This window comes from Durio zibethinus, unplaced genomic scaffold, assembly GCF_047325235.1.
Source record: "Durio zibethinus cultivar Kanyao isolate XHJ-2024 unplaced genomic scaffold, ASM4732523v1 HiC_scaffold_2, whole genome shotgun sequence".
NCBI lineage: Eukaryota > Viridiplantae > Streptophyta > Magnoliopsida > Malvales > Malvaceae > Durio > Durio zibethinus.
In genome coordinates, this window is record NW_028323043.1 from 966204 (window position 1) to 979429 (window position 13226).

Consider the following 13226-nt stretch of genomic DNA (forward strand, 5'->3'; position numbering starts at 1 on the left):
TAGATTTTTCTGAAAGGTAACTATCTCGGTTTCATATCATATATAAATTTATATAGAATCCTTGAAAAAGACTTCTTCCTCATAAAAAAGACTTACTGTCTTTGGGATCTGATGCTACACCGCTGCTCAATAACTTAGGGGATCGGCTCTATTACATAAGTTGATTCCTAATTTTTATCTCATATCATGACATAAATAAGCAGTTCTTATTTATTTTTATTGTATCGGCCCAAAACCTCGCTAATTGATCTTTACGGTGCTTCCTCTATCAATTAGATCCTTTATCCATAGAATAAAGTATCTAGGCATATATATTTCTTCATATTTTGACTTCTATGAAGTTTCTTTTTTTTTTTTCTTTTTTTGTTACAGCTGATAAAAATCGTTTTTTGGACGATGCAATATGTAGAAAGCCTATTTTATTTACTAGCGTATTTATTTACTAGCGTATTTGCTCTTTCTTTCCTTTTTTTTTTTATTTCTATAGTGGAGATAGTCGCACGTAATGACAGATCACAGCCATATTATTAAAAGCTTGTGGTAAGAACGGGTTTCGTTCTAGTGCTCGAAAATAATATTCTAAAGCTTTTGTATGTTCTCCGTTACTTGTGTGGATAAGGCCTATGTTATAGAGTATATAACTTCGATCATAGGGATCAATTTCTAGTCGCATAGCTTCATAATAATTCTGTAAGGCTTCCGCATAATTTCCTTCGGATTGAGCCGACATCCGTTACGGTCGTCATTCGATTCAACGAATTCTCCGTTCCAAAACCGTACGTGAGATTTTCACCTCATACGGCTCCTCCTTTATGTGCATAATGAGAATAATCCATGGAATTAAAAAAAAGGTCGAAATATTGTCATTATGAACTGAGCGGGGCTAATGTTTTTACAAGAAATCTCTAGCCAACCCTCTTGCAAAAGATCTTTTCTTACCATCAAGCGTGTTCGTACTAGATAAATAAAGTAAACTCCAACAATTTCTTTGTTCTCAACGCTCCTTAATTTCCAGGAATTAGTCACTTCAACAATCTTCGATGGTTATATGGGTATCCAAAGTACGAACAAGATGGATGTTTGTTGTCCCAACCATTTCTCTTAGTTCCGATCCCGATAAGGAAAGGGAATCCTTTATAACAATAACAAAGTTTTCGTGTTGTTGATTCCTAGATGTAGTGCTTCTTCCTCTATGCCGCCTATTGGTACTAGTGTAGTAGGGTTGACCCACAATACAGACCCATAGGTGTAACCTTTCGCTCAATACTCGAATCAACAATTGAAGCATCTGAGGTTGCATTAATCGGGGATACACGACAGAAGGAATTGCTTTATTTATAAACTTCACCTTCAACAAGCGTAGATTTCTTTTTTTTTTTCAATAGTCTTTTTTTTTTTTTTTCTATTCCGAATCATGTGTCTTTTTCCTAAGACTAAGAGCGGTAAAATAAAAATAAAAAAAAAAATATATATAAAATAATTAAAATATATAAAATAATTATAATTATATAATAATAATCAAATCGCACCATCTCTGTAATAAGTAAATGCCTCTTTTTCTCCTGAAGTTGTCGGAATTATTCGTAATAAGATATTGGCTACGATTGAAAAGGTCTTATCAATAAAATTTCCATTTATCCGCGATCTAGGCATAGGTAGCAATCCATTCTATAACTCTTTTCATTACCCCTTCGTGAGAAAAAAAAAAGGATCTCACAAACAAAGGAAGCGTACAGTACGAAATAACATAAAAGCAGACCCATTCCATAAAAAAAAAAAAAAAAAAGATATAGCCCTCTACTTTACTTCAATTTTTTTGGCAGGAATCAAGAAAAAAAAAAAAAAAGAAATATTTGAATCCTATTTTATTTCATCCAAATTTATTAGTATAAGAATTTATTAGTATAAGAATAAAATATAAAAAGAAAAAAGAATTATTACGATTTCATCGAAGTTGAAGAATCAAAAAATTTATCCTACGGATTAGGATAGATTAGCAAAATTAGAGAAGTTTTGATTAAATTATGATAAAAAGAGGAAAAATAATCGAATAATCGTTCTATGATGAAAATAAAATAACTGCCCTTTTTTGTGTTTTGTGCATAGCAGGTATACAACATATAATCAAATATAAAAATCCCTTAGAGGATTTATGAATTTGTAATAGATTTACAGAGTAAGAGGTTGTTGTTGAGAGATCTAAAACTGGAAAAGAATTTTAGAATTCTTATAGAAATGGGGAATTAGAGTCTAAAGAGAATTATGAACTAAAAATATCCATTAAGCATAGTCTAAAAAAAAAAAACCAATCGATTGATTTGATTCGTTTCAATTCATTGATTTAATCCAGTCCGGTAGAAATATCAGAAAAAAGATGGGAGTGCCTTTTTCGCAAACATGAATAGATATATATGGTATATGTTTATCGTATTATATTATTTATTTTTAACAGCCCCCTCACAAAAAAATTTCTTCGAGTCGGGAGGCTAAAGAAAAAGTGCTGAAAAAAGTGATGAAAAGTTTTCTATTTTTATAGCTAGTTTTCTAGTTAGAATTGATATTGTTCGTACCTCTCGAACAATCTAATATGAATAACTCGCTATTCGCTCGGGTTATCGGCCATAATAATTATGTAGGAGAGATGGCCGAGTGGTTCAAGGCGTAGCATTGGAACTGCTATGTAGACTTTTGTTTACCGAGGGTTCGAATCCCTCTCTTTCCGCACCTTCACCTAATTCGCCAATGTAACTGACTACAATGTATCAAATCAAATAAGAACAGATACTAAAGAGTTAGACCCTTCTTTGATATAGATTCTCTATTCCCAATTTCTTTTTAATACGGAATACGTAAAATAGCGTACAGGGGATGAAAATCTACCTACGGATCTATCATACATGAATAGGAGAAAAATAAAATTTCCGAATCAAATCCCTTACCCTGTCTTCCTTTACTTAACCTTAACTCAGGTGAAAAGGGAGCAGAACCCTTGTTTTGTTATTTTAGTTAGGTTTAAGTCTGACGAGAATAATATTCTACGACAAGCAATTCATTTATTTTCAAACCGACCCATTTCCTATCTATTATTTGATTGACTAATCCTTTATATTGTAATGTGTGAAGGGTCAAATGCTTTGGTAATTCCTCATGGGTGGATGAATCAAGATAATTTTGAATCAGAGTTCTAGATTTTTGTTCATCCCTCGCTGAAATAATATCTCGGGGTTTGCAGCGATAACTTGGTATATCTACTGTACGACCATTAACTAAAATATGTCTATGGTTAACTAATTGGCGGGCTTGAGGAATAGTTGAAGCCATACCTAATCGAAAAAGGATGTTATCCAAACGCATTTCAAGTAATTGTAGTAAAACCTGACCTGTTGACCCTTTTGCTTTTCTGGCAATACGAACGTATTTAAGTAATTGTCGTTCTGTAAGGCCATAATGAAAACGCAATTTTTGTTTTTCTTCTAAACGAATACGATATTGAGATTTTTTACCGGAGCGCGATCGGTTTCTAAGATCGCTTCCGGCTCTAGGACTTTTACTAGTTAGTCCCGGTAAAGCCCCCAGACGGCGTATTTTTTTGAAACGAGGCCCTCGGTAACGCGACATAAAGACTCCTTATTAATTTGAATTTTATTGAAATTTCATAAACCTAAATTAAAACTGAACTAAATGAAGCGAAATCGACTGAAGGATTGTACTACAAATATTAATGAGATGAATTGGATCAATATCCATACTTTTTTGTATTGTATAATGTATATTGTATATAATGTATACAAAAAATAGAAATTAAAATAAAATATATATAATATATAAATATATTAAATATAAAATATATATTAAATATAAAATATAAAAATTAAAATCTAAAAATTAAACCAAAAAAAGTTTCCTTTTTTTTTTTCTTGATTTATTCTGCAAAGATCTAACTCCTCCAATTTTATTCCTAATTGAAAGTTTCTACGACATAATAAACGGATCGTTGACCTTTGGAAAGAAAAGGGGAAAAAGCTTTTTCAATGTTCTTTGATTTCAAAAAAACATTATCAATCATGTAAAAAAGTAAAAAAGCAAACAAATAGAGAAAGCCGGCTATCGGAATCGAACCGATGACCATCGCATTACAAATGCGATGCTCTAACCTCTGAGCTAAGCGGGCTCAAATAATAGAAATTTTGTATCCATAGGAATTCAGCAAACTATTACGATCTTATCTATTAACTATCTATTAGTTATTCATAATTACTATGAATTATTAATATGAATTATAGACTAGAATTTAGAAAAACTAGAATTTTAAATTTTAAATGCCATATTTATGCCATACATAATTTATGCCATATTTAATATAATCATATTTAATATAATGATATATAATAATATATAATAATATATAATAATGGTAGATTCAATCTAATATTCAATCTAATATTGATAGAATATAATAATTAAGAATAGAATAATATAATTCTATTTGATTATATTTTAATCATTCTATTTGATTATATTTTAATCATATTAAAAATGATATTTTAATTTAATCATATTTTAATTTAATCATATTAATATTTAATAACATTATATTTAATAATATTAAATTATAATAATATTATTATAATTTAATTCTAATTTTATTATAATTATAAAAATTATAAAAATAAATTATAAATATATTTATAATTTTTATAATTATTTATTATTTATCTCTATATTATATATTTTTATTTTATATTTATTTTATTATATGTTATCTTTATTCTATTAGTCTATTCTATTTAGTATTCTATTCTATTTAGTATTATATTCTATTTAGTATTATATATATAATTTAGTATTATATATATATTAGTATAATATTAGTATACTAAGTATAATATTACTATATTTTTTATTTTATATTTTTAGTATTTTTTAGTATATTTTTAGTATATTTTACATTTAAATTATATATAATTTTTTTTTTTTATATAGATATAGATATAGATTTAATTTAATAGATAGATTTAATTTTAATATAGATAGATAGATTTAATATAGATTTAATTTATTTATATTTAATATTTATTTATATTTAATATAGATTTAATATATATTTAATTTATTTATATTTAGTTTAGAATTATAAATAGAGTCTAATAATTAGATAATTATAGTGAAAATATTTTTATGCATTTATATATAATTTATATTTATATATAATTTATATATATATTATCATTATATAAATGATACGTTATAAGTCTAAATAATTAGAATGAAACTTTGTTTTTTAGACTAACTAATTCGAATTATCTTCGAAGTCGAAATAGAAATGAATGGAATAATTAGTTCTAGCTATTATGCTATTATACTAGAAAATAAATAATTAATAATGAATAAATTTTAAAATGAATAAATTTTAATAATGAATAAATTCAATTTTCATTTTTATTTTTATTTTTTTAGTTATCTTATTATGGTTATATAGGATAGTCTAATAAAAGAATAAGAATAAAAATAAAATTAAAGAAAAAAGAAAAGATGCAACCCATAGAAATGAAATCCAGATCATAATGAGAGATGAGAGACTCCTTTCTTTTGTTTTCATTCATAAAGGCGGAAGCTAAGACGAAAAAAAAAAAAAAAATCGACCGTTCGAGTAAATTGCCTGAGAAAACTGAGAGTAAGGGGGGCATATATATGTTATGGAATATCCATCTATATTGAATTGCGAATACAGAAATGATAAAATATTTTCTGATTGGACCAAATAAATACGGGTCTCCGATAGAGACGAAAGAAGATAAACAAACAAGAAATAAAATAGGTAAAGACCCTTCGATATAAGAATCAGTATCTATATCTACTAAATTCAATACTAAATTCAACGGTTTTCGCATAAAAAGAAAGAAAATAAATAAATGAAAGAAAGGGGAAAGGAAGGGAAGGAGAAAGGGGGAAGGAAGTGCATCCTAATGAGATCCTAATCTCAAGACACAAAGGGGATATGGCGAAATTGGTAGACGCTACGGACTTAATTGGATTGGATTGAGCCTTGGTATGGAAACCTACTAAGTGATAACTTTCAAATTCAGAGAAACCCCGGAATGAAAAATGGGCAATCCTGAGCCAAATCCTATTATTTTACGAAAATAAACAAAGGTTCAACAAGCGAGAATAATAAAAAAGGGATAGGTGCAGAGACTCAATGGAAGCTATTCTAACAAATGGGGTTGACTGTTGGTAAAGGAATCCTTATATCGAAACTCCAGAAAGGATGCAAGATATACCTATATAAAATATAAAATAAATAGGTATACTAATGAAAAACCAAAAAAGACGACTCGAACCCGTATTTTTTTTATTTATATGCAAAATCAATTTATATGAAAAATAAAAAGAATTGTTGTGAATCGATTCCAAGTTGAAGAAAGAATCGAATAGAATATTCATTAATCAAATCATTCACTCCATAGTCTGATAAATCTTTTGAAAAACTGATTAATCGGACGAGAATAAAGATAGAGTCCCGTTCTACATGTCAATATCAATACCGACAACAATGAAATTTATAGTAAGAGGAAAATCCGTCGACTTTAAAAATCGTGAGGGTTCAAGTCCCTCTATCCCCAACCCCAAAAAGCCCGTTTGCTATCTATTTATTTTATCCTACCCTTTTTGTTAGTGGTTCAAAGTTCCTTATGTTTCTCATTCATCCTATTCTTTTCCATTTTACAAGCGTATCCTAGCAGAATTTTGTTCTCTTATCACAAGTCTTGTGATATGATATATTGTGATATATATATGATATACGTACAAATCAACACCCTTGAGCAAGGAATACCTATTTGAATGATTCATAATCCATATCATTACTCATACTGAAATTTACAAAGTCTTCCTTTTAAAGATCCAAGAAATTCCCCTTTTAATTTAATACTTTTTCGTTTTTTTTTTTGTTTTCATTTTTAAGTGACATAGACCCAAGTCATCTAGTATTATGAGGATAATGCGTCGGTAATGGTCGGGATAGCTCAGTTGGTAGAGCAGAGGACTGAAAATCCTCGTGTCACCAGTTCAAATCTGGTTCTCGGCGTATGATTAATTTGTATGAGTATCTACTCTACAAATTAATTGATATAGATCGACATAATACATACTTATCTAGCTAGCTATCTGGAAGTAAACCCTCTCTTTATTTATTTTTTTTTTTTTTTTTGTTTCTATTTTTTAGATGAGCAAAGAGTCTATTATAATTATAATGTAGTAAAAAAAATAAATAATGTAGTAAAAGAAAAAAATTTCATTATCTTTCCTCTTCTTTTTTATTTGTTCACGCTGTGGCTCCTCACATTCAAAAAGAATGTTAATACTTCATACATATTTAATTAAAAAAAAAGATTAAAATAGTTGGTTGAAAGGCCCAACCAAAAGTCTGGTCTAGAGGAGTTCAAGGATAGAAATAACCAAGACTCATCTCAGCTACAGTACAAATAGAATCCGATTCCCTTTCATTTATTTATTTGTATTCTCTTTCATATTCCATTTCTTCATTCCTTTCTATGTGACTCTCTAGAGTTCATCTAAGTGATGTGCGCGATACAAAGTTCACGGTATAGAACCCTTGTTGTTCATCCTATTGTCTCGGCTCGTCCGAAATAAAATAAAAAGGTATCTTCAAAAATCGAGAATTTCAATGATGTATTGTCTTTTATTTCTTTTTATTTATTAGCCTATCCATAAGAATACGAATGAAACCTCAATTCCTCCGTTTGAGCTAGAAGAGAATGTACAAATATTCCTTGAATATTTGAAGTTGTAATTAGTTTCTTATCATTCAATGAGCGTCTTGTATTTCATAAAAATTGGGGGCAATGTAATCCTTACGTAAAGGCCACCCTATCCAACTTTCGGGCATTAAGATACGTTTCAGTCGTGGATGATTCTCATAAGAGATTCCCAACATGTCATAAGATTCTCGTTCTTGAAAATCCGCACTTTTCCAAACCCAGAAAACAGACGGAATTCTAGGGTTACTCCTTGGAGCAAATACTTTTATACATACTTCTTCCGGTTGATCTACACCATACTCTATTCTCGTAAGATGATACACACTGGCTAACAGTCCGCCTGGTGCTACATCATAAGCACATTGGGAACGTAGATAATTGTAACCATATACATATAAAATAACAGCAATGGAATGCCAATCCTCGGGCTTTATTTGTAAAGTCTCTATTCCTTGGTAATCGAAGCCCAAAGATCTATGAACTAGCCCGTGTTTGACTAGCCAAACAGACAAACGGCCCTGCATCTTTTTTATCTCTCCCGCACTTTTCTTTTTTATTTGTAATTTGTATAAGATAAGTATTTCACATTTACGATGAAATCGAATTTATGAAGATTAATTCGTTGTTTGTTATTCTGTTTCTGAATCCTACCTAATTCACTAATTCGTGGGAAGATATTGAACTTTTGTAGTTGAAAAATGTTTCAGGAGGAATCTCTGAAGTAGATGGTGGTTGATAGAGTAATCCTTGATTATAATTTCCAGTATGAGTACTGCGTACAAGACAAAACTTGTGATTGGTAGTAAAACACCGATCCCCCTGTTGAGATCTAATTCGATCTTCATAGATTTCGCGAGATATTTTCTTACGAAGTTTTGTTATAGCATCTATAACTGCCTCGGGTTTAGGGGGACAGCCCGGCAAATAGACATCCACAGGAATTAGCTTATCGACTCCCCGAACAGTACTATAAGAATCAGTACTGAACATCCCTCCTGTAATTGTACACGCGCCCATAGCAATAACATATTTAGGTTCGGGCATTTGTTCATATAATCTCACTAAAGAGGGAGCCATTTTCATTGTTACTGTTCCAGCTGTTAAAATTAGGTCCGCTTGTCTAGGACTCGATCTTGGGACCAGCCCATAACGATCAAAGTCGAATCGTGAGCCTATTAATGAAGCAAATTCAATGAAGCAACAACTGGTACCATAAAGAAGCGGCCATAAACTGGAGAGTCTTGACCAATTTGAAAGATCATTTAATGTAGTTGAAATAACTGAGTTTTGGGTTGTTCGATCAAGTAAGGGAAATTCAATGGAATTCATACTCAATGTTATTATTATTTTTACTTTTTTCTTTCTTTTTATTATCTGAATATTCAGGAACTAAGACCATTCCAATGCTCCTTTTCGCCATGCATAAACTGAACCAACAATTAGGATAAGCACGAAAATTAAAGCTTCTATGAATACGGGTACCCCCAATACATCGAAACTCATTGCCCATGGATAAAGAAAAACCGTTTCAACATCAAAAACAACAAAAACTAGAGCAAACATATAATAACGGATTCGAAATTGTAACCAAGCATCGCCCATTGGTTCTATACCCGATTCATAACTAGAAAGTTTTTCTGGACCCTTTCTAATCGGGGCTAAAACTCCAGAAATTAGAAATGCCAAAATAGGAATAGCACTTGATATTATTAGAAATGCCCAGAAAATATCATATTCGTAAAGCAGAAACATAGACGAACTCCTATGAATGTGAAAAATAGACCGGATTAGTCGATTCGACCTGGAATTCATTGTCAAGTCATCCACAACTGTTTGTTTAGTCAAACCAACAATTCAGTTTGATCGAATCGTCTAGTTTCGTTTGTTTGCTGTTGCGTTTTAAGATTTATTGATTGGAATTAATCCTATTTACATTTCACTTATTTCGATTTAATTTCGATATAGTACTAATTTGTATTCGATATAGTACTAATTTGTATAGTAATAGTATAAATAGATATTTATACTATTACATTTATACTATTACATAGATATTTATACTATTACTATATAGTATAGTAGAATACTATACAAATCCAAAACAAGTAAAACTTTTTTGTTTTCACTTCATTTCGTATTTTTCTAAATAAAAGGAATTCTAATATATAACTAATATCTAATATGTATTAGAAATAAAAAAAAAAAAAAAAAACCTTTTCTCTTTTCTATTATCTTATTATCTATTATATATATAGAATATATATAGAATATAGAATAAATTTATATATATATTATATAGTATATTATATAGTTATATATAGAATATAGAATAAATTTATATATAGTTATATATAGAATACATTTTTTATTTTCTATCTATATTTTATAGATATTATATCTTTTTATAGATATTATCTATATATATATTATCTATATATATATATTTAATATATATTATATATATTTATGAGATTCTGTTGAAATGCGCTTTTGTTTTCAGTTTCTGAGCGATCTCCCTGTGAGCGAGCTTATGGGAATGATTTTAACCAAGCAACTGGAAGCGACCAGTTCCAATCAACAAAGAATACAATAATTAGGAAAAAAACTATACAACTTTTTTTATTTGTATTTGGATATTCTTTATTGTTTTAGTTTGCTTTAGTTTTAAGAATATTATTTTCATTTCATTTTTATTAATTTAATAAATATTTTTTTATTAATTTAATAAATATTTTAAATTAATAAAATATAAAAATTAATAAAATATAAAAATTAATAAAATATAAAAATTAATAAAATATAAAATAAAAATATAAAATATAGGGCTATACGGACTCGAACCGTAGACCTTCTCGGTAAAACAGATCGAACTGATTATTATCAAAATGATTCGACCTATTTCAAAGACCCAACATGCATTTTTTTGCATTGGGCTCTTTCATTAACTGATAGAAATATCAGTTAGTCTACCATATATATATTTTTTCTCTTAGAAAAAAAAGGAAGATGGTTCCATGTGCTCTGATTCATTACTGATACAGGAGCACTACCAAAGTGTTTCAAAGAAGGGAAAGTTTATCTTGACGTAGGTCTGCTTCTGGCCTAGATCAACCTAAGTTAAATGAAGTCTCTATCATCCTGATTAAAAAATCAAAGATGAAACTTCATACACCTTAAGATTCATAGGACGAAAAGAGAATTTTTGAGGTCCTTATACTCATTATGCCTAGCATTGAATAGACTGGGTATTCGCCCTATCAATATCTCAAATCAATGATAGGTTCGATTCGGATCCTGCTCCTGCCTAAACGGCACCCGAATCGAACCAAACCATTTGTCAGGCTATTGTTCTCTTGTTTTGTTCCTTCAAAGTAATGGAGTAAGACATCGATTTCTCAAAAGGATCAATTTTTTTTGATTGCATGATAGACTCCCCTGAAAAACATTGGCGCGCGTGTAAACGAGGTGCTCTACCTAACTGAGCTATAGCCCTTGTGTTTGTGATACATATTTTATCATATTATTTAGATAATTTCTTGTCAAGATGAATATTACATGATCCAACATCATAATCATACCTTTTTGGTCGGTTTGATTGGTATTGCTTAGAAGTAATATCGGATTTATAATCCATCGATGTGATAGGTCCCTTTTCTTTCTCTTTATGATTCCTTATGATAATAAATGACCTACTTAACTCAGTGGTTAGAGTATTGCTTTCATACGGCGGGAGTCATTGGTTCAAATCCAATAGTAGGTAGAACTTATTAGATACCATTGATCCCGGTGTCTAATAAGTTTTTCTACCCACCTTCTTTTATTGATTTTCTATCTTTTTCATCCTATTCTATTTCCGTTTTCAATTTTCAAATTTTTCGTTAGATCAAATTTCACTATTTCACTTTTGATTGTATTTGATTCTATTTAATCAGCAGAATAAAAATGGGATGTAGAAACGAAAGTTCTGTTTATACGGAAATTCTTTCGATTAACCAACTAGTTACGAAATCGCGTTGATAGCCTTTACTCGTGTCCTAGCCCATCTGAGAGCTAGATTTGCCTCAATTGTTTGCCTCTTGCCTTCAGCTTTCCTCAAGTTAGCTTCCGCTATTTCAAGAGCTTGCTGAGCTTCTTGTGGATCAATGTCACTACCCTTTTCCGCATCCTTTCCAAAAATAGTGATTTCATTATTGACTATTCTAGCAAAACCACCCATCAGAGCCATCGTTAACCATTGGTCGTTAAGGCGTATTCTCAAAATACCTATATCTACAACTGTGGCAATAGGCGCGTGATTTGGTAATACGCCAATTTGTCCGCTATTAGTAGATAAAATGATTTCTTTCACTTCTGAATCCCAAACAATTCGATTATGGGTGAGTACGCAAAGATTTAAGGTCATTTATTCAATTTGCTCTCCATTTCTAAGTTCGTAGCCTTCGCAGTAGCTTCATCGATGTTACCTACCAAATAAAAGGCCTGTTCAGGAAGACCGTCTAATTCTCCGGAAAGGATCAATTGAAATCCTCTAATTGTTTCTGCTAGGCCAACATATTTCCCCGGGGAACCAGTAAATACTTCCGCTACGAAAAAGGGTTGTGATAAGAAACGCTCAATTTTTCGCGCTCTTGCTACGGTTAAGCGATCCTCTTCGGACACTTCGTCCAACCCCAGGATAGCTATAATGTCCTGAAGTTCTTTGTAACGTTGTAAGGTTTGCTTAACCCTTTGCGCAGTTTCATAATGTTCCTTTCCAACGATTCGAGGTTGGAGCATAGTTGACGTTGAGTCTAAAGGATCTACCGCTGGATAGATACCTTTGGCAGCTAATCCTCTTGATAGTACGGTAGTAGCATCTAAATGCGCAAATGTTGTGGCAGGGGCAGGGTCGGTCAAATCATCCGCGGGTACATAAACTGCTTGAATAGAAGTTATGGATCCCTCCTTGGTAGAAGTAATTCTTTCTTGTAAAGAACCCATTTCGGTACTAAGGGTGGGTTGATAACCCACAGCGGAAGGCATTCTACCCAATAAGGCAGATACTTCGGATCCCGCTTGGACAAAACGGAAGATATTGTCTATAAATAGAAGTACGTTTTGTTTATTAACATCTCGGAAATATTCCGCCATAGTTAGGGCAGTCAACCCAACTCTCATACGAGCTCCTGGCGGTTCATTCATCTGACCGTAGACTAAAGCCACTTTTGATTCCGCAAGATTTTGTTCATTAATTACTCCAGATTCTTTCATTTCCATGTAAAGATCATTTCCTTCACGAGTACGTTCACCTACTCCGCCAAATACGGATACACCCCCATGAGCTTTGGCAATGTTGTTGATCAATTCCATAATGAGTACTGTTTTACCTACCCCAGCTCCCCCAAATAGTCCGATTTTTCCTCCACGACGATAAGGAGCTAAAAGATCGACTACTTTAATTCCTGT

At 30.9% G+C, this 13226-nt stretch overlaps 3 non-coding genes across 3 annotated transcripts; 2 read left to right on the top strand and 1 right to left on the bottom strand.

Annotated features, from left to right (window-relative positions):
• The first annotated feature begins 2635 nt into the window (after window positions 1-2635).
• On the top strand, window positions 2636-2722 carry TRNAS-GGA (transfer RNA serine (anticodon GGA)). The gene has a single exon. It is a non-coding gene; the product is annotated as a tRNA-Ser (tRNA).
• A 1376-nt stretch (window positions 2723-4098) lies between these two features.
• TRNAT-UGU (transfer RNA threonine (anticodon UGU)) lies at window positions 4099-4171 on the bottom strand. The gene has a single exon. It is a non-coding gene; the product is annotated as a tRNA-Thr (tRNA).
• A 2843-nt stretch (window positions 4172-7014) lies between these two features.
• Window positions 7015-7087, top strand: TRNAF-GAA (transfer RNA phenylalanine (anticodon GAA)). The gene has a single exon. It is a non-coding gene; the product is annotated as a tRNA-Phe (tRNA).
• Window positions 7088-13226: the final 6139 nt, after the last annotated feature.